Source organism: Seriola aureovittata, chromosome 7 (genome assembly GCF_021018895.1).
Source record: "Seriola aureovittata isolate HTS-2021-v1 ecotype China chromosome 7, ASM2101889v1, whole genome shotgun sequence".
NCBI lineage: Eukaryota > Metazoa > Chordata > Actinopteri > Carangiformes > Carangidae > Seriola > Seriola aureovittata.
Genome location: NC_079370.1, coordinates 4,890,133 through 4,913,219, shown reverse-complemented (window position 1 = coordinate 4,913,219; position 23,087 = coordinate 4,890,133).

Below are 23,087 nucleotides of genomic sequence, written 5' to 3'. Positions count from 1 at the left end.
GTCCAAAAAAAAAAAAAAAACCCTGGAGCCTCCAGGCTGAGACCATGACAACATTAAATGTACATAATATTACTCAAGTAGACTCTGAGATATAAAGTGATCTGTGATGAGCTGACGTCAGCTCGTCGAGGAAGTAGGAAAAAAACGTGCCGTCACATTTAATATTAACTGACATTTGAATTTAGTTGTTTAGTGCACACAAATATAATTTTCATTTCATCATTTCATTTCATTGTTCATTGGTATAATTGGGTAACACACAGCTACAATGTCCTTTACAAGGCAGGAAACAAAAAGCAGAAGAGTGTGAGTTAATGTCATTAGCAACAGCTGAGCTTTTCCTTTAACGACAGTCAAAATATCTGCTGTGAAAAACGTCCAGTCGGAACAGTTTCCAGTGCAAGTTTATACAACACAGAAGTGAATTTTCAGAGAAGTCGACAAAAAAAAAAAGAAAGAAAGAAATTCCCATTACTTGTCAATTACTTGTAAATCAATTGGGCGTTAAGCAGGTTAATGGAAACACATCGATGTCCCACTGGGAGTCACTCACACAGTCTCGGCAGCCCAGCGGCTCTTTGTTTTGCAGGTGGACAAAGTCATGTTATGCAGCCAGGATCCTGAAGGTCCTGGAATTCAGAATTTGTACATTAAAACAACGTCATTAACATTAACTTTGACATCCCAACTTTATTGACTTTAGATTATGATTATTTGGAATAACAACATACAGGAAACAATGACACACAGTGGGAAAGAAAGTGACAAAAAGAAAATTTTCTTTAATAAGGCACCTGATTTATACATCGCTTCATGACAGCAAAATTCATTTAAAAGTTTAAAAGAGTTTTTTTGTTCTTTAGCCAAAAGCAGTTTGAGTTGGATTCACCATCAGCCCAATCAGAGCTGATTAAACACAGTGAGGTCGTTATATAACAGGGATGTTTTGTGGTGTTAAGCTCCTTCAGGCAGGTCAACCCTGTTTGGCAAACACCCAGTCAACTCTTGTTTTCAATCTCACGGTTCTTCTATTATTCACCACAGTCTGTTTAGGGCTTATCCAATATTAACCGCTGTATATTAAAGCTGCACGTCTGGTATAAACGCTGGTTTGTATATTTAGAGAATTGGCTGAAAAAGTTGGAGACGTTTCGTGCTGTGCCCCTGCCTCGCCTCTTCTGTCCCGTCTCCTCCAACTGAGCCGATTCAAACTTATTATCTATAATTGTGACAAATTAAACCTGCTTTCAGGCTTCATTCTTCCTGGTTTGTCATGTTCTGGGCGATAAGTAGCTTAGGCAGGCAGATATTTTAATTGGACCCTCTGAAACGTTCACCTGATAGTGAGGATTTCATGGGTTTAGCGAACAGACACTGACACGCACATCAACATAATTGGTTAGATAAGGTGCTGCTTTCTGTGTGTCTTTGATTCTGCAGCATCTGTGACACACAGAATTATTTTCACACTTTGCAGATATTCAAAACACTTCCACATAAAAAACCGAGCACAGGGGAGCACCATGAACCAAGGAGCTTCGGCAGATGTAAACATACTGTAAACCTGAATGCAGCCCATTATGGATATTTATAAACCGTTGTATTTGCAAATAACAGAAAGAATAATAAAGCGCAAAACTGGAATGAGAGATGACAGAATTGAATCAGCACCTCAGTGACAAATTGTCAACATGAAGTTTGATATATATAAATTAAATGTTTGATACCTGTTTGGATTGGGAAAGAAATTCACCCCTGGACTTATATCCACCAGGACCAGCCCTGGTGAGCTTGGGTCAGGTTGGTGAGGTTTGAATACTTGTTGTGATTGGCCAGTGAGCCCGGTCCAGGAACATGCATGCAGCACGCTGTCATTTGCACCCTGAATAACAGGCACACAGAGAGGGAAAACAAAGAAACAGACAGAGACAGTATAAACTTTATGGATTTTTAAACAGTTCACTGATCCATCATTGTGCTATCACATCAGGATTTTGGCATTGAAAACAAAAACTGAACTGAAAAAAGAAACAATGGCACTGAAAAAGGTTCCACTGAAAAATAAAACACAGACATAAAAAAACCAATACAATCTTACAACCTTATTTTCTTATTTAATTATGATATTTTTTGCAATATGGTGTTTTTCACTGTCAATCTGCAGATTTCTCCAGTGATATTTTTTTTATGCTGCCACTACTTTTCTGGTGTTCACTGGTGTCACCATTTCGGTATTTCCAGAGGTCCGCTGGAACAAGCGCTAATGTTAGCTAATTACAAGTCTGTTTAAGCACCAAACTGTATTTTCAATGCCAAAATTGAATGTCAACCAGTACGTCCAATGTCCAGTCCAACCCTGATACTGTATGTGAAGTACTGTCTCTTATTGGTGTCCACTGATTTCAGTCTATTTCAGTCTCAGCTCTGCTAATGAAAATTCATATTTATTTTTTACTTAGAGGAAAATAATAAAATAATATTGTCTCATTTAATTCTATGACTAGTGTACAGTTCCACTAATTATGCTACAGCACATCCTGTCTGTTATCCAGATAAAGTTTTATTAAACATGTGTTGTTTGTTCATTAAGACTGAAAAGCAGCTAAAGGTGGCAGTGATCATTACAGACACAGAGAGAAACAAGTTCTTAATGAGAACTCAATTTCACCTTGCTGCGGGTGTGTCAGGTGATGCAGCACCAATATGAAAAGACTCAATAAAACATGGATCCAATAAAAACATTTTTTTTTTACATAGATTATCTCTCTGCAGAAACTGCTTTTAATTCTGAGGGAGAAGAAAGTTTTGGTTTTATCCTCATTTGAAGTCTAAAGCTCTGATAGTGTTGATAGTGTTTGTGAATCTACAGGAACATATAGAAAAAAGCTCAAAGTCTCCCTGTACACTCTGATTTCTGTAGACATTGATTGCAGGGGAATCAATTGGAGACATGTACTAAAAAGAACAAACAACACACACCTGCACACATGCACAGGAGACATTAAACATGAGAAGATGAAAGAAACTCCTCTGATAAATTGATCTGTTGCCACGGAGACCCACCTCTCGTTTTCATCCCGTCGTTTTGAGAGCTGGACTCATTTATCTCCATTTCTGTGCCTGGTAAATCAACAACATCCTGAGAGGATCATCAGCTTTGATGTGTCAAATCATGAAATTCACAGACAGTCCCTGAACATCTCGTGTGTCTGCTCTTTTTATATTTCTAACTGAATGTGACTGTGGGACGAAAACTATTAGTAATTATATTAGCGACGTTGTGATCTGGACATACGTGAATCTGTCCACAGTGGCCACGATGTTCCTGCTGCGGCAAATTTATACACAAATCAACTATTAATCAAATGTTGGACTGACTCCATATTGAGACTATTACCAGCCATCTTTCATTCCCAGCAGTCTCTTTGGCTGCAACACAAAGTGTCCAGGTTCAATAGACTCACTCTATAATGTTTCTCTGTGAATGCATCACAGATAAAGTAACGTCAGAGGAGTGGATGATGGATGAAAGGATGTTTTTCTGCTTTTTCATCTTTATTAGTTAACGTTAGCCAGGTAGAAAAAAATTTTAATTCACTGTGCTGCTCAGAAGTTACCAGCAGCTACTGGCATCATTTAAGGTGGAATGATTTATTGTGTGTTACTCAGTGCATGAGTTGATGTTGTGAATAAATCAATACACCTTAAAAGATGACTTTGACCATTGCGTTTGTTTTTATTGGCTCTCTTGTGTGGATTTGATCTTCAAGTGCTTTTATATCAAACACGGATTATGTGAACTGTGAATATTCTATTTCCTCACTCCCATGCCGCACACTCTCATGTGCACCCTGAATGAAAGGGCTAGTAAAATCTTCATGGATTTTCACCAGGATTTGTCCCAGTATGCCTGATAGACATATATACATACATGCTGCGAATTGTAAACGTTGCCGGCATATTGGACCAGGCAAGACTCCCCTTTAAACAAATAGGAGTAAACAGAGGAGCTGCCGTTTTTCTGGATAAAAAGCACTATAATGTTTACTATCTACATAGAGTTTTATCTCCAGTTACTTGGAATCGTGATAGTTTAGGCTGTAAACACGGTTTCTATAAGGAGTGTGTATCAGTGTTTTCATGCTTGTTTACAGGTATGTATCTCTGCCTGATGGCTAATCTGACTATGAAGGGTTTTGTTGTACCTGGGTGGTGCGCACTTAGTAAAGTGAAAATCAATAGGTGATAAAAATCTAACGTAATGATAGCTAGTTGAATCTTTTCTCTTTGTTTTCCTTTTCTTTCTCTTTGTACCTCTTCGCTTGTCGCCATGTGTCTCCACTTCATCCATTATTTCAAATTAAAAGCCCTCTCTAGAGTTGTATAATTGTGACTTCATGACAGCAGTAGCATTAACTTTTGGCTTCATTTGCTTCCATTGCTGCAGGAAAACTTTTCTATGAAATATACATGATTTTTCAGTTTGTGGAGACCTTTTTTTTTTTTAATTTATCCTTGGGCAGTTTACCGATCTCCTTTGTATTGGACTTGAGCTGCTTCACTTTCAATAAAAACTGGAAAAAATGTGGATGTTCTCAAACCTTTAACTGGTAGTGTAGATAAATTTAAAACTTGACTTCATGGCCGTTTCCACTGAGCTCAAGGAGAAGTGGTTTGGAAACATTAATGGATTTTTTTTCTTTCTATTCAGCTGATTCTATGACACAGAATACAGACTGATGACTGCAGCTGATCATATTCGTCTTATGTGTCAGGTATACAACAGTGTCATGATGTGCAAAGCTGTTCTCTTCAATATCCCGAATCACTAGATTCATTCACCGAATCACCAAACTTAAAATTCTTCTTATTTTAAAAGTTTCCTCGCTGTATATCGAAGATGAACGCTGGTTTTCAATGACCTTCAAGTCTTTTTAACTGATCTACAGTTCGGCATTACTCTTTAACTTGCTGAGCCTGATTCCAGCGGTTAATCAACAACCTAACTCACTCACTCTTTATTCAGAACGATGGTGATTTCAGGGGCTTGTCATGTTCCGCGTGGATTTGTCCAGTGATTGAAACTGCAGACGGACTCGGTCAGAGAGCAGCTGGTGAACATAGTGGAGTGTTTAGCAGCTAAAGAACCAGATGTTTCCCTCAGGAGCAGGAAAAGAAGCATCAACACTGAAGTGCTAGAAATTGCAGTTCCTCTAATGACCACTAGAGTCCAACAGTGAGTCAGTCCCCATAGACTCCCATGTTAAAATGTCCAACTTTACAGCAGAAATAAACATGTTTACAGCCTGGTAAAAAACAGTTTTGGTCTCTAGAGCTAATTTCCTCCTTCATGACACCTGTTTACATAACTCACCTATTTACATTTTATTAAAGACTAATGTTATGGAGGATTAAGGGGCGTGGCCTCTTTGAGTGACATTCGCCACAAACAGGCATTTGACCATTTTTTAGATTAGCTGGGAGTAATGGGCGGAGTCAGGCACTGCCAAGATGGAGACGGTGGAGCAGCTCATTCTGAGCCTCAAAACCGACCCTTCAGAAACCTGTGGGTGATGTCACGGAGGCTACGTCCATCCTTTTTTAGTCAATATTCACAACTTGTTTCCACTGCCTGCAGGTTTAAACAGTGTAGGATTTAATCAGTAACCTTGACCTTTGAACTCTTGAATGAAGCTTGTTTGTGTCAAAGGAAGACCATAACGTCATAACTGTAGCAAAGAGCAACAGATTTATTTATGACTATAGGGGCCGTGACCTCTGACCTCTCTGTGGATTACAAAAGAGAAAAGAGACGAGGAAGCTGTGAAACGCCCCTGTCCACTGTTTAGCATTTTGCTCTGAAATTTAAAACTAGTCATGCAGAACCCGCAGGTGATATTTCTCCAAACGTTGTGCTGAGTGAATTATTCAACATCTGCATATTCTCCTCCTCCACTGACCCACTTCCTCAATTTGTGAAGCCATGTACAAAATATTGGAACAACAACAATATTTCCCACGTTATCTATCTTAATTAAAATTATCTCTGTGGCTAATGTGACCAGATTTGAGAGTCTTTCTATGTGACCACCTGAGGGAGAGGCTTCAGTCCAGCTCCAACAAAGGATTTCTGAGTAGATCCTCTCTCTTGTTTGTGTCCAGATAATGACACAGTGACCGCCTCTGAAAGTGCACCTGTTCCTTTTGGCATAGAGTTTGTATTTACATATTTAAATATTCTCCAGACTTTTTCATGCTCATGGTTTGTTGAAAAGAAATGAGTAATTACACGGTGATATGAAACACGTGCAGGGCGTGGCGAAGAGTGGTCCAGATCAGCTACCGGAATCAAACCAGCAAGAAACAGGTTTTTTGAACAATAAGGAGGAAAAAGTTTGAGTCATTCTGCATCAGAGACCAGACTTTCTCCTGATATATGTGGCTTTTAACTATTGCTGATTGCACTTCCCCACAGAGTGTCTTTGAGAGGCTGAATCACACAGAATCAATACAGCTGCTGAGATAAGAATCAGTGTGCTTTGTGAGAAAGCAGCAATGATTTTTTTTCTTTTCTAACCATCTTAAACTAAAGTGAGGGTCCTCAGCACTGTGGAGGGAAGAAGTGCCAATTTCTTAAGCCTCATATTGAATCCTGTTGAAGCAAATTTGTTTGTTAATTCAACAATTTACAAATGGAAGCGATGGCTTGAAGCCAAACATCTTCATTATTGAATTTCACTTTAGTTTATCTTCCTGAGAAACATAATTACGGAACGTTCATCCCTAAGTGCTGACTAAAAGGTAGTCACCCTCACTTTTCTGCACCTAATTTAATTCAGTTAGGTGTAATTTTCAAGGTGAGTAGATTTGCTAATGTCAGATAAGTAGTTTTAGCATTGAGTTTAACTGTTAATCTGACCTGCAACTAACCTGCCTGCCTTGTAGGGGACACAAGACCTCTTTTCTTTTCATCTAGAGAGTAGAAATGAGACCAGAGCACAGGCGGAATTTTTACCCGCACCATCAGCGTCTTTACTGGCTCCATTAGTGTCATCTGTGCTGCCGGTCCGAGTGGATAAGACCAAGGCTGAATTTCTTTCCCAGTCCAACCGTGGAGCCAAAACTGGTATGGCTTTACCGAGATGGAGAACCATACGAGCTTGACTCAGTCTTTTCTTCTTTTCTTCTCCTCGATTTGTAAGTAACTTGGTGAATGTTGACATCGCTAGCTGGCTAACTGTCAGGCATTCCTGTGGAGCATATCACGACAATGCTAGCATGGGATAATGGTTGTGGCTAGATTATTTTTGGTTGGCTATCGTGTTCACAGTGTAACTTTATGCAGTTGTGCTTCTTCTTGTGTGTTTTAATGGACACTTTCACTGAGCTTAGTGCCTGACGTAGCATCTGTTTTGGTCTGAAATGTTGGTGGTCTAGTGTGACATCTACTGGCAGTGAGGATCATTTACAGAACCTTTAACAAAGTAGTGATTTTTTACAGAAACCATGATCTTTCTATCAAATATCCAAGTTAATTTTGTGCTTAAACCTCAACATAGATCATTTATTTTTACTACAGTTTTGGAAGGATTCATCTGCAGCTGAAACAGACTCGTCCTGTTGAGTCACTTTAGTTTAAAGCCTCGGCGTCCAGCATAGGCCCCCGGGGCTCGAGCACCCACTGAAAAGTTTGAGCACCCACTGGCCAATCGGGATGGCCGATCAAAAAATAAATGAATATAAAACTGCATCTTTAAAAGAATCTGTAACTATTTGAATCGCATTATCCAATTAAAATTATTGTAGCTCTGTGCGCGTAGTAGCCGGGTCAGCCAACTGCCCATGATATCAGTCGGACAGCTATTGGCTATCGCTAAGCAGCGGTCCATCGCGTTCATAGACATACAGCAAAATGTGAAGTTCGGTTGCTTATCAGCGGTTAAAAATTGACAAGTTTGTTATTAAAAGAACAAGAGAAAGTCCACCAGAGTCTACCACCACCACCAATACTCCCAGCAGCAGTAGCAGCAGTGGCGGCGGCAGCGGTAGCACTAGCGACACGGACAGCAGCAAGGGTCAGCAGGGAAGAAAGTACCAAGCTAGCTGGAAAGCTAAATTTCCATGGATTACCTACAACGCATCAAAGTGCTCTGTGAAGTATGTTATGCTGAATATGATGAATGACTATGATGAATACCAAGTTGTGTATATTTTTTGCTTTTGTGTTTTTACCGGTTGCACAGTTATACATGCAAGCGACGTAGTGTAATGCTGTGGCCAGTGTGCATGTAACGTCAAATACTACTGCCTCCAGACTATAATTTGTAGCAGAGCGGTGTCGTATTTCGTTGCGGTTGGTGACTATTTATGAAGTAAAAGTGATTTTGTGACAATCATCACCTTGTTGGTATTCATTTAATTTGGGCACCCACGGGAAAAAAAAAAATCGGCGCCTATGGCGTCCAGCTGTTTTTGGAGATGACTGGGCCACGTTTAAAAATGAAACTATAATATTTGCTGCTGCAGCTGAGAGCCCCAGACAGAGGAGAGACGTCAGAGAGACAGACCCCCCCCCCCCCCCCCCCCCCCCCCCCCCCCGGGTACCGGCCCAGAGCGCTGCACAGTCATCGATCTTTAAACCATCTCCCTGAGCCGTTCACCAAAATGTATCATCCGCCCGAAGAGAAGATTGATCGGCACCACCTGCGCAGCAAAATGTCAAACCTCATACAATCACGCTGGATACAAATCGCTAGATTCCTCTCAACCCAGGTGGTTCCTCTCCGCTCTTGCTCACCTGTTTTCTTTTTCACTCGGCTTCAGTCGAAATGATTTTGCCACAATAATAGTTTTTCTTTGACACTGAACACTGAGGTGCAATTCAGCCATTATGATAAACTCCTATCTCCAGAGCTTCTCTGCTTCTGTCAAATGTTTGGCTGAAACTAAAAAAGAGACTTTTTGTACTTACAGCATTTATAGAGAACGGGCCTCGTACTACAACCACTCATACAGAGACGTCTGTCCTCAAGTGGCACCATCAACCTTCACCAATTTCCTTTATACTCTCTCTTCTCTCAGGTAGTTTATGAGTGGTCCAGACTAGAAGGTAGATGCACCACCCGAGCCTGATGGGACCTAGTCAGGCCGGGTTTCGATTTAGGAAATTATGTTTGGGTTCGGTCAAGTCAGCCGAATAATTGGTGAACATTTGACTTTTGAACTATTAATTGGGATGGTCTACTTGATGTGGTGCTTCAAGTTCGTTTTAGAGAAAATTTTTAGTAAGAACATAGATAAATAATAATGACAAAAAAGGTGTTGATGGTTTTGAAGCTCTTTGGCTTTTAGAAGTGCTTTTCAATCAGGAGAGATTTCATTCTGAGAAAACAAACTTTTATTGCCATGTGCAAAACAAGAGAGGAAAAGTGAGAGATGTGAGAGTCTTTGGCGATTAGACGCCATCGTGATGTCATCAGGTTTGAAAGGAGGTGAGTCTGTGCGATGTATAGACACCGGTGGTGACGGGAAGAGATCTGAGTGCCATGTGGACCCTGATGAGCTCCACATGGTGAGAGGAGAACAGATTTTACAGTTTGACCGTGACAACGTGATTGGCTGGTTAAGACTGTGGCAAAGTCCGATTAGTTGCTGAAAACACCTGAAGTCAGCTGATCACAAGAGGTGGGGTGAGAGAGGGAGAGAGATTTGTGAATGAATGAGGCAGAAAGATAACGATAGTCTTCCTGTGAACTTAAGCTGATGTTACAGATATATATTAATTGTTTGCAGTTCCCCCGAAGACACATTGAATACCTATTTTTAAATTATCCATTATTTTACAAAAAGCTTTTTGTTTTTTCTTCTTTCTGCTTCCATTAATCATTTCCCAAACCCTCAGCTTTATCGGGTGAGTCTGCAGATGAGCTCTGACCCCTAGGTAAACTGAATAACCGTTTAACACTTTAAAGTAAATATGATTTTTAATGCGGGATATAAAGGATTTACAATACTTGTAATGGACTATTTTAACAATATTGTATCAGTGCTTTTAATTACTCTAAGAACAATCTGAGTTCTTCAGTAACATTTTCATGAATGAAACTTTTCGTTCAATGGAGCAGAACATGCAGAGATTTGGGAGTGTTGATTACATCACATCACATCTCACAAACATGCATCATTCATCAGGTTAAACTGAGAAATTTACAAGCAATTTACAATTTACTGCAATCTGTGCAGTTAATAGGTGAATCTGACTTTGTACAAACAAGCTTCACAGGGAAACAGGAAGGTTTAAGATGAGAATAAAAAATGTCCCTGCATGAGGCCCAATCTGTTTAGAAGATTTTTTCATTTATTTTCTAATATCTACAACAGTGAAGTTTCTGTGATTAATTTATGATTCCCTTCTCGTTCGTCAGACTGACTGTAATTATTCTTTTACAGAGAAAAGCTTACAGACGTTTACAGCTTCACCAGCAGCACCAGCTTTACTTTTAACACTAGACTGACTAGAAGAAAAAGAAAGAAATTTCTGTGACATTTCCCAGATAAAGGAGAGCGTTTGGATGCGTGTCCTCCAGCCAAAGAGGGAGAGCTGTCTGCTGAGGCTTGAGAGCAGAAAGTGTGTGTTGAAGACAGTTAGAGGCGACTCGGAGCAGTTAAATCTGGTTCTGACTGTTAACTTTCACAGGCAGAGAGGCGTCTCTGCAGCTCCACCACTGTGACACTAAATCCATATCGATGCACGGGTTTCAAAAACTTCTGAAAGAAGCTCCCTGCTGCAGTGATTATTGTGCTGCTGGGGATGTGGAGAAAACACACAGACGTTATTGTTCTACTATATTTGTTAAAGCCTGAAACTGTCTGTCAAATCCTTTTTACCCAACTAACCTCTAAAAACTTCTCAATTGTCCTAAAGCTAAGCCTTAATGTTGACTTAAAATACCAAACTTTTACAAACTTTAACAAGAAAAAATGTTAGAATTACAACCCGACCATCTGTTTTATATATTTTCAGACTTCCCGATTCAACTCTGACCTACTGTACTCACTGTAGTTGTGAGTGCTCAGTTTTCTGGTGCAATTAAAGAACTAAAAGCAACATTTCACCTCCAAATAAAACGGTTTGGTTAATATGGCTTCACTAGAGGCTTGTTTACACGCTGACTGCTCATGTTCCTGCCCTGTTGAACTCTGTTTTGACAGTGGCGCTGCATCTCCAGAGCTCAGCAATCAGCCTGCTAAAGTCTCACTATGTCTTTTGTAACTAATTGGAATCATGATGAAAATTAATTTCAAGGTAAACTAGAGACCATCTTGATGGGATCCCACCAGAACTCCAGACCACACCACCTGTGAACTCGGCTACACACCTGTAAAGTTTTGTGGCTGGATCTTGACACTTATCACAGTGACAAAATCTGTCCACAGACAGACGGACATATAGACACCTGTTAAAGTACTCATTACCTTCTGTCTCTGCTCTAGTATGTGTCTCCAGGACCACATTTTGCATGATGACACACCCTTACACAGACTCACAAGGTGGAAATAATACCTATGTAAGGCTATGTAAGTGTTGGGACCATAGACAGTAAATAAAGATGGAAGTCGCCTCTGTGACGTCACCCACAGGTTTCTGAAGAGCAATTTTGAAGCTCAGAGTGAGCTACTCTACTGTTGCCATCTTGGCAGTGTCTGACTCCGCCTCCTGGCTAATCAAAAAATGGGCAAAGAGGAGGGCGTGTGTGGAGCTGAAGCTTCTGTGAATACCTGTTTGTGGCAAGCATACACTCACCCACCTGTCACTCAAAGAGGCTACGCCCTCAATTCTCCTCAACTTTAATCGTTAATAAATGTAAACAGGTGAATTATATAAACAGGTGTCATGAAGCAGGAAATTAGCTCAAGAGACCAAAACAGTTTTGGACCAGGCTATAAACATGTTTATTTCTGCTCTTTCTTGTAGTTGCACCTGTCGGCACCTGTAATTCTTAAGAGAAGGAATAACAAAACCTTCCTCTGAAATCGAATCCAATCCTCTTGAACACTGAGCTTATTTACAATACAATTTGGAATATAGCTTCTTATTTTAATTTGTTGTACACTTTGTTCTTTACTCACTGTTTACTTTCTTGTATCTGTACAGAGATTAAATTAATCGTTTAAATATTATTTTATTCCTATGCTATCACATTGTACATGTAAGAAGCTGCTGTAAGTAAAGTAAAGACAGACAAGGAAATAGGTCAATAAAAAAAACAATAAAATAAAAAGGAGTCGCTGTTCAGACAGACTAACAGAAAGCCTGTCTGAGCAAAAACATTTTCAGCTGCCTCATAAATATTTCACAGAAGTCCAGGGATCGTAACGATAAGGGGCTAGCGTTCAGACAGTAATTTGTTTTCATAAGAGCGTGATTGTCCGAGGAGGTCAATTATATACTTTGGTGTTCGACCGTGCAAAGCTCTAAAGTTTATAAACACTATTTTAAAATGGTTGCAGGATTTAATTGGATAAATATGTGATCTCTTGTTATTGCCAGTTAAAAGCTGAGCTGCTGCATTTTGGAGATGGTTCAAAGAAATTTGATTTAAAAAAAGAGTGTTACAATCATTTAAACAAGAAGAAATAAAAGTATGAATAATCATCTGCATCTCAAATGGAAAAAAACATGAGTGTATAAACTGGCTGCAATGATTATCAAAAGACAGATATTGGTTAGAGAAGACGCCTACATTTTGAAGGTTATGCTGAACAAAAACACTGAATGGCTCTATGTACTGTCTGATGTTTGGGATTAGATTTTATGGCACAATTACAAGCGCTTCTGTCTGATTTGCATTTAACTGATGGCAGTTGTCAGTGATCCAAATCAATATGGCATCCAAACGTTCATTTAAAATGGACAATTAGTTACTTCCATCAGGTTTAAAAGAGAAATACACATGAATATCATCTGCATAAAAGTGATCAGAGATACCGCTATTACAGCTAATAATCTGTCCAAGTCCAGACAGAACCCTGTGTACCATAATCACCATGATCAATGGTATCAAATGCAGAGCTAAGGTCAATTAACACCAATAATTAGCATTTCCCGTCATCTGCAGCCATAATAAGGTCATTAGTCAGTTTAAGAAGAGCCGTTTCTATTGATTGGAGTTTATGAAAACCGTCTTTAAAAGGAGTCATACAGGCTGTGTGTGAGGCAGCTTGGGTAAAGACCTATAACTCCAGGGAGGCTGGGGTCTAGATCTGTTTTATACTCAGCCGAGGCTGAACTATATGGAATGCCATCTGAATCAATATTAAATAAATACATAAATAAATGAATACAGCTATGGAATAAATCTTGAAATAAATAAATCAGGTAATACATAAAGGAATATATAAACAAATGTAAATAAATATCTATACAAATGAATGAATAAATGAATCAATTGCTTTTTATTTTTTAAAATGACTTTTTTATTTATTTCAGGGGACTTTCATTTTATAATTCTACATATATTTATTTCTAGAGACTAGCGACAGCTTTTTTTATTTCCATCTGTTATATTCAAATTAGGGGGCGTGGTTATCTCACAGATTCAGACCAAAGCGACAGCATTGGGACAGAGCCAAATGAAAGGGAGAGATTCATCAAGGTTAAAATAATGGAACCATTTGAATTAAAAAAATTTTAACACAAGGACGAAGGAAAAATGTCAAGGGCGGGTGGGGCAGATCATTTTATGGAGCAATTAGTGACACCCTCCAAGGACACAGGAGAAAAGAAGTTCAGCAGGAAACACCGGTGGTGGGTGGATGATGGGAGGTTATTAGCTCTTATATCACTGACTTTATTGACTGAACATTGGAGAACGTTATTGCAATCAGTGTTGGAGAACAGGCACTTGTGGAGCAGTGGGAGACACAATGGTGTTTATAGTATACGATGAAAGGAGATTTATGAGCATCTCTCATCATTTCATTCAAACTGATTAAAAGCTGTTTGAGATGCAGACGATGGAGCTTTACTTCAGTCGCTCCATCTTCCTACATTGTCACCTTAAACTGTGGATTGGACTCATTAATCCAGGGCGAGGAGGACAGAGGAGATTTGTCCGGATTTAAAAGGAGCCCCTATATCCAATATAGAGGAGCCCTCCTCATTAAATAACGGGACCAAAGTCTCCACATCATTACAGTTTGACTACATCTGTTTCAAATAGAGCAGTGATATTTTCAGCTGGTTAATGATGCGCCTGCAAGACATATGTTTATGGGGTAGCAGATGCACATTGCAAGAAACATCAAAAACGCGCACAGTTATGATCACTGACCAGGGTATCCTCCAAGCAACATTACCAGTAGTTAGACTGTATGAAATGTGTGGGCCCAGAAACATGATGTATAAAGATAAAAGGCTCAGTAATAATAAGAAATGCCATCTTCAATGTGAAAGTTAAAATGAGCAATAATTAAAACTTTGTCCAACTTTATGACTGAAGATAAGAACTCAGTGGAATCAGACAGGAAAGGGCCTGAAGGGCGGTGAATTAAAATACAGTAGAGAGGTTCCAACCGACCAACTTTAGTCACATGAGGTTCAAATGAGGGGAAAGTTTCAGAGCTAACCAACCGTGTCCTGACAGCCTCGCCGTGCTGATGGGACGACAGTCTGCAGGACAAAGTTCACTGATGAACAAATCCTCCATATTCCTCTGCCAGGTTTTAGTGAGGAACAGAAAGACCGTATTCCCCCTAATAAAAACGTCTCTGAGGAGAAATGTCTCGTCGGCAGTGGAGCGAGCGTTAAGCAGAGGCAGGAGACAGGTGCTCGCTCCCTAACAACGCCTGCTGCCTACAGTTACTCGCTGTCTTACGGTGACAGGGATGGGGTGGATAGGGAGAACGTTTCTGGCTGAACATGCAGCAAATGGGAAAGAGGCCTCCAGGAGAGCAAGACTGGAGGATGGGAAATGTGCTTTGCCCAGGCAGCAGCTACAGAGATGAAACAGTCCTCACACACACTGCAGTTAGAGGTGGAAATACTCAGTCGTGGTGTTGACTGTTTATTTCACTCATCATATGTTTGTATTGTATAGCTATATGTATTACATACATATGTATAATATCTTTGAGGAGTGTCAGTTTTGACTTGTTTAACATGTTGTTGGTCACTGGACAAATCCACTTGTTTTTCTTATGAAATATACAATTATCTACCCACAAAACTGAGATCACATCACTTCTGTTTACAGATGTGTTTGTATTCAGTTTGTGCAGCAGGTGATGCTCTAAAATTCTCCCTCCCATTACAATACATCACATTCTGACCTGATGGTGGCGCTACAGAGAAGGTCTGATGTCATCGTTTCACAGCCTGATTCCCTGATGTTGTGATTTATTTTAAAAACGTGTTGTGTATAAGACGTAAAAGTAGCTAACGAGTTTGAAAAGTCGCCGTTGATGCTGATGAGACTTGGCCTCTTCACTGACTGATAACTTGGCTCCAGTCTACGCTCCCATCTGCTCTCCGGCTCTCTGGAGGGATTCAGTCCTCTGGAGGAAGTGAATCTGACTCTTCAGTAATCTAAGGAGACAACCAATCACTCTAATCAGTCAGTCTAACCGAGATAAGTGCCTTTCAAACCAGCAGCAGCTGTACTTATTAATCAGCCCGGGTCACCTTTATCTTCAGAGTTTCATTGAAAACAACTTCATAAGTAAACAAATCAAAGAAGAAGAAAAGGAACATTAATGCAGATTTTAAAGAGCATCTTTAATCAAGAGCACAAACATCTTGTGTGGGGGTGTTCACATTTAACTTAATGCCTCCAGTTGATGCTTTTAGAGACATAAACTCTGAACTCAAGTGAGATTAGCGCCTCCGTTAATGTTAGAGAGAGAGAGATAAAAGAGAGGAGGAAGAAACTGTTCAGTGTCCCTCTAACCGGACTACCACAGATCACACCTGTGACATTTTGAATGCAGATACAGGTGGGTCACAGCTGCTGTCAGCCTCTGCTGCACACTGACCTGCGACGACCTGAAGATGAGGCTCAAGATAGAGTTGTTTGTGTGTTTGTATGTAGGACCCAGATCTGACATCTTACTCAGGGGCCTCTTGGGGACCAACCTCCCATCTGGGGACCAAAGAGTCAGCCCCCACAAATTAACTCAGTTATAAGATAAAAGATAATTAGGTTACACTTTATAGATCTTTGACTATTTTTTAACTGTATGAAGGTTTTTTAGTCATCGGACATTTGGGTTTTAAAAACGTCCTGCGATGAAAATCAAGTCTTTAACCTTATTAATATCCATATGATGCACATTTAACTACGCTGACCATTCTGATATGTTTGCTAGTCTTTGATTTTGGTCTCAACAGACAACGGATTCAGACAGCCAGGGTTTCATACGTCATAAACCTTAGGAACCAATCCTGTCAACTTGGATGGGATGGGGGGCGGGGCTAAATGAACCTGAAACCTTGTCAGTACAGAGAGCAGGAGAGTTAGCATTAGCACAACCGCTAACACTGGGCCAGCTACTTCAAGTTACGAGCTAACAAACAGCATAAACACATAAAAGATGCTAACTACGCTAACCATTATAAAAAGATGTTAACTGCGCTAACTGTTCTGAAAAGATGCTAACTACGCTATCTGTTCTAAAAAGATGCTAACTACGCTAACTGTTCTGATCTGCCTGCTAGTCTCTGGTTCTGGGCTCAACAGACTCCTCAATATAAATATATGAATTATAGCAGGTTTTTTTTTTTTTTGAGTTTAAAACAAAGGAAATTTATCATTTCTTAAGTCAACATTTAACGACAGTCACAGTCATATCTTCCAAATTCCTCTACAGTGTTTGAAGTCATTGCCTCGTGCTTGCTGCTGTGGTTCATTTATCTGCCTGTGTGACCACTTGAAAACTGCTGCATTCAACCACTCAGGCTTTGATCTTCCTCACTTCAAACAAATTACTGAGGAAATTTCTAAATTACCTTCTATTGTGAAAATCCTGTCCCTTCAGCTCCTAAAAGGAAACCAGAATTTATTACGTAACTGTTTGACAGATATAAAAAGAAGATTGGACGGATGGAAATTTCCTTCTGCAGCCACAAATCCAGTCATCACTTGTTCCACTCTGCAGATGTCTTCAGCCTCATGTTAGAAACCTCAGTGTGATGCTCAACTCTGAAACTCATCAGGAAAATTGGCAGAAGTCATTCAGTTTTTTTAGTTTTTAAAAGACTCTTACACTCCATCGTACACAGTCTCATTTTCTCACAATCAAGTGTGCAGTAATATCCGTTTAGAAAAATCCAATCACAGTCACGAACTGTCGACAAAAGCAGCAGCCAGAGTTTTAACACAGAGCGAGACAACAGATCATATCAGTGCTCCCCTCAGTCCTGGCTGACAGTCGGTTTTTAGAATTGATTTCACTGCATGGCCCGGGCCCAGATTACATCTCTGAATGACTCTCCCCTTATCACCCTGCTGCAGCCTGAGGCCCTCAGGAGCCTCTCTGCTGCTCCTGATGCCAGACTGTGAACTAAAGGTGACAAAGCTTTTTTTTCTTTCTGGGCACCGCTACTGTGCAAAGACCTGCCGCAGAGAGAAACTCACTTCTATCATAGTCTATATTTCTTGATGTATTTCTATGCGGTTGTTATAATATCTCTGTGGGAATGTACAGTATGTGTATTCTAAATTCTACAGGATCAGGCTCAGGTGTAACCCTCTCACATTTACCTGCAAATGTATCTTCAATAATAATAATTATTTAAACCGTATTTTAAAATATTTCCGTGAATGGATTTTCTTTCCTTCAGGTGCAACAGCAAGGTCTTTGTTGCAGGGAAAAAGGTTATTTTCCCTCCTCGTGTGCAAAAACGCCACTTTGCCCGCCCGCCCGCCTGCAGCTCCTCCTGCTCTGAGCAGAGTGAAAAACAAAGCCGCAATGACATGACATCTAACATAACATCTAAATAAATCTGCTTTAAGCAAACTGGGGAGAGTGACCGTCCTGTAATTGAAATGTCAATACAGGCTCGACTCACACAGACCGTTCCTGAGGAGCAGAGAGGAAAGGAGTCGGGATAAATCGAAGTAATTACCAGCCAATCAGAGAATTCAATGAAGGAATACAGCATGTAACACAGGGAGAGGTGGCACAGCGCATGCAGACTAACACATGATCATTGCTTATACAGCCTGAACACGTGCTCACCAGAAATGAATGAGTGACACTCAATCTTCAGATAATACAATAAACTTAATAAACTTTATTTGTGTAGAAAACATAAAACGTAGAATGAATAAATGAAATAACAGATTATTAAATTTGTGTAAAATGTTGTCATAATTGCTGAGGTCACCGTGACCTTGACCTTTAACCTTTGAACACCAAAATCGAATCAGTTCATCATCGAGTCTGAGTGAATCTTTGTCCCAAATTTGAAGAAGTTCTGTCAAGGCCTTACTGAGATATCATGTCCACAAGAATGGGATGGACGGACGACTGAAAACAAGATGGCTGCCACTCTGACTGTCGCTGGAGCGGTGGAATAAAAACATGAAGATGCTGGAAGCTGCTGACAAAGACGAGAGGCTTGAGTTTGAAACTAATGCTACACACTGAAGATGTCGGTCTGTGTGTGTTCAAACTGGAAAATAAAACGAAGTACGCCTGAAAAACAGCTGGTACGAACTGCTAAATGAAATAAATTACAAGTGGTGGCACTGATGTCCATCATGAGCCACCGCAGTTCTGGGCGAGTCATAGTCGTGGATGATGTGAGAGATCCGCCACTCAGCCAATTTGTTTTCTCACATTATGGAGCGAAAAAGTCTCCTGCAGCTCTAAAAGCATTTCCCCATAGAGCCCCATTAGAGTGTCGACTGGACACTTCCAGCTGCAGACGAGGTCAGTTATGATCATTGTTATATTATATATATATATATATTGTTATGAATTTTCCATTCATGATGGATTTATATTAGTAAAACTTTCCCAGAGTTCTAATAAGCTGATACCCTTAAAAGCCTCGGACAAGAGACTGTCTCAACAGCGAGTCGTCGCTCTGCTTCATGTTTAGATGCAGTGAAAATGTAAATGCACCAGGATTACGTTCTCTATTAACACAATAAGGAAAACTTATGCGTCAGTCATGTTCCTCCTGGTTCAGTCCGTAAAAGATTGTTTTCTCTTTTTAAAACGCCGCTCGCCTTTGAAAGGTGAGCTACAGAGAGGAGAGAGCATATTGCTAAATGCAGGAAAAGCATTTACAGATGGAGAACACACAACAGAGGCTTTCTTCAGTCGAGCAGGGTTTTTTGATTTTTGTTTGATGGACTGCAGAATAAAGACACCGTCACATCCAGCAGTAAAGAGCGCTGCTCAGTGTGGCTGTGGATGAAAGTGAGGACATCAATAACAGCCCACGTCTTGCCGTCGGCTGACGACAGAACGTTCAGAGTCCGAGCCGAGCAGTGGGATCCTGCACAATACCCGCATCAGCCCGTTATGTAATTCTATGTTTGAAAGAACTTAAAGGACGAGACAGTTAACATGTTCACAGCATCAGCTGAGAGAGAAGCAGTGCATCATGGTCTTTAACATGGTGCTAACAAGAAAAACAGAAACAGAATCTCTGACATCAGGTGAGGGGGCGGGGTCTGTCTCCGACCATTTCTGTAACTTCCTGACACCATGAGCTGATGGTTTGACCTTTTTGCATTCCTCCGCACCGGCGACAGTTAGGGTGGCAGCCATTTTGTTTTCAGGTTGTCTGTCCGTCCCGTTCTTGTGGACATGATATCTCACTAACACCTTGACTGAACTTCTTCAAATTTAGCACAAAAATTCACTTGGACTCAAGAACGAACCGATTATATTTTGGTTGATCAAAGGTCAAAGGTCAAGGTCACTTTTTAGCCATTACTCAAGACTTCACACAGCAATTATGACAAAATTTCACACAAATGTACGACCTCGAGGAGGTGATTATAGTTTCAAGTGTTACACAAATATTTCTGTCAGTGCAAAACTAAGAATTTCATCTGCAGAGATGGATAGTCTGAAAATTTGTGCTTTTTCTCCCAATTACAAAGAGAATTTCTTCCTTACTGCAGTTTAGCCTGCAGGACTTTCTGAAGGCGTCGTGGATGAAATAAATTCATCAAGACTGAAAACGAGTTCACAGCGTCTCCTGGCGTCTCTAATGCAGAAATGAATTTTCTATAATAATGTAACTACCTCTTGGAGAATAAATTGAAAATAAATTACATGCGCGTTAAGAAATGCTGCTGGCACAGCGGTCTTCTTCATCTTTGTAAATGAACGCTCATCACAGAAACGGTTGCTGACTCCTGCCCTGAAGAAATTTCAGTTCAATTCCAGTCATGACTTCAGTCTACTACTGCAGCAATCACTGTAACCTGATATATTTTCTGCCTCCATGTTGTACTGTCACTGAAAGCTATTAAAACCTACATGGAGAAGCTCAAGTGCTTTGAATGACATGATGCTGCACTGAAGCACAAAGACGCTCCTACAAAGTTAATCCTGCTGCTGCGGGGAGACGAGGACTGGAGGACTGGCGTGACGAGTCCGACCCCAGAATTAATGATCCAAACCTCTGAAGTAATGATGAAATATAGAGACGTTTGCATCCATCCATTTGCCCCTGGGACTGAAACATGATGCATTAACACTAAAGTGCTAAAAGCTGAAGTTCCTCTAATGGCCACTAGAGTCTGGCTCCAACAGTGAGTCAGTCCCCATAGACTCCCATGTTAAAATGTCCAACTTTACAGCAGAAATAAACATGTTTACAGCCTGGTACAAAAACTGTTTTGGTCTCTAAAGCTAATTTCCTCCTTCATGACACCTTTTTATATAACTCACCTGTTTACATTTTATTAAGGACTAAAGTTGTGGAGGATTGAGGGCGTGGCCTCTTTGAGTGACAGGTGGGTGAGCATATGTTTGCCACAAACCAGCATGCACCAAAGTCTCAGCTCCACACACGCCCCTCCTCTTTGACCATTGTTGGATTAGCTGGGAGTTAGGGGGCAGAGTCAGACCCTGCCAAGATGGCGACGGTGGAGCAGCTCACTCTGAGCTTCAGAAACCTGTGGGTGACATCACAGTGACCACGTCCATCTTTATTTACAGTCTACGCGTCTGTCAAGACTCATGTTATTATTGTTAAATAAAAAAACTAATCCTGGTTTGATTTACATAAGTGTTTACTTAAATGTATTTGCAGAACATTATGATGTCACAGTGACTTTGACCTTTGACTGTATGGATATAAAACATCATCATTTTTTATCCTTTTAGACATTTATGTAGATTTTTTCGTAATTAGCATTTGAATTCTTGAAGTATGGCCAAAAAAATGCGTTTTGTGAGATCACAGTGATCTTGACCTTTGACCTTTTACCACCAGATTCTAATCAAGTTCCTATTTGACTCCAAGTGGACGCTTTTGAATAATTTCCCTCAGGGCCTCCCTGATATTTCAGATTCATGAGAAGGGGACAGACGGACAGTCGCCTCGGGCTGGAGCTGTCACCAGAGGATAAAAACCTATTTTCATTTCAGTCAACTTCCAGACAGCCTCTGTGAGAGGAGGGAGGATCGACATTTCATTACGCCGCTGCCACCAGATGACACGAGACCGCCGCAACGGAAGGAGGAACAGTAATTAGATGTGTGATTAAATCCTGTTGAACTGTTTCTGAAACAATGAAAGACGAGTGATATTATCTCTCAAGTGTCATTGGATCATAAACACAGAGCAGATTTACCGCTCGACATTCATCATCATGTTCACAATTCAGCTTCATGTGGATGTTCACAAGCAACCAGTATAATCTACTGCTATGTGTCTGGTGTTTTAGCTTCTTAACACATTATATCCTTCACTCTTTAATACTGCCCTGAGGGACACTTTATGTTTGGACACTTTTTGTATTTATAATCTTATTTCATTATTTATTTCTGTTTCATTTCCCGTTTTATTTTGAAGTTGACTTCCTTGTGTATCTCGCGGTCATTTTACTTCTGGTGTGCCAAGTTTTCCCAGTTCGTCCTTGAGCTTCCGTTTTGTGTTCCTGGTTTCTCGATTATTTCTTAGTTCTGTTTTGTTTTTTATTTGTATTTCTATTTAATGTACAAAAAAATGTGACCTGCAGACTCTTAAAACTTCAGTCCTGGTTCATTTGTTCTGCTGGTGAAGTCACATTGTGAGAGAGAGAGAGAGAGAGAGAGAGAGACATTTATATTCCTGCTGTCGAGGCCCGGTGTCCGATCACTGCTGTGAAACCTGCTGAGCAGCAGACAGGAGTTCAGTTACTCATCAGTGCAGAAGAGAAGACCCCCACCCTCCCTGGAGCTCTGACAGACCTGAGCCTGCAGGTGCACCATGGGAAATGAAGGGGAAAACGCTTCAGACAGGAACAGGTAAGCTCAGGTGGGGGGTGGGGACATGAGCCGGTGAGTTGCGGAGGAACTCTCATGACAAGTGAAATACCCATGATGGTGATTCAGTTTCTCACAGGCTCGTTACTCATCCTGAAGCAAGAGGTTTAAAAACGTCCCTGTGGCCTTTTCAGGCTGAAATGTTCCTGACGCAGCAAAAAACAAAACTGTCAGAAAGATGACAGATAACGGACAAATCTGCTTTTCTCACTTTGCTGCTAATGAAACTAAAAATGCAGGGTGTGTCTTGAGGATGGCACCAGATCAGAAGTCGTGCTGTGATACAAATTAAATGGATTTTAAGGCGTCTCAGCTCCAGCTTGTTGGGCTCAGCTCAGCTCCGCAGGACATCCTCAGATTTGGCTCAGCTGAGTGGCTGGCTCTGAGTCCTCTGACTCTGGGTCTGACTGGAGCCGGGTCCAAAAGCTACTGTCACAGGTTTTAGGTCTGTGTGTTAATACAGAGCTAAGTGGACCTTTAAATTAGCTGGAGGTGAAAACAGGAAGAGAACTTTGGTTTCTGATCACCACCGAACCTCCATTTTACACATTTAACATTTAAGCTGTTAAACTTTTATTCAAAACCGCAAA